We start from the raw sequence: 289 nt of genomic DNA, 5'->3' as shown, positions 1-289 counted from the left end.
ACAAGATAGGAATGTTTTTTTGGGCTAAAATGAAAGAGCGGGTCGAGAAATGGCATGTTGATGCCTCTAAACATGACCAATGTCTCTAAAGATGATGTCTGTTTTCAATTGAAAAGCGGAGCTGTGACAACATTGTCTAGGAGGACAATGGGGCCTAGGAGTATGTATAGAACATTGGGGTCTAGGAGTTTCCCCCGGTTCAAAAACATCTTTAGAGGCATCAGCACACCATTTCTCGACCCGCTCTTTCATTTGAGCCCAAAAAAACATTCATATCTTGTCTGACATG

The sequence above is a fragment of the Diachasma alloeum genome, unplaced genomic scaffold (genome assembly GCF_001412515.2).
Source record: "Diachasma alloeum isolate Michigan unplaced genomic scaffold, Dall2.0 Dall_scaffold_00183, whole genome shotgun sequence".
Classification (NCBI taxonomy): domain Eukaryota; kingdom Metazoa; phylum Arthropoda; class Insecta; order Hymenoptera; family Braconidae; genus Diachasma; species Diachasma alloeum.
The sequence above is the reverse complement of the archived record's forward strand: the minus strand, read 5'-3'. Positions refer to the sequence as shown.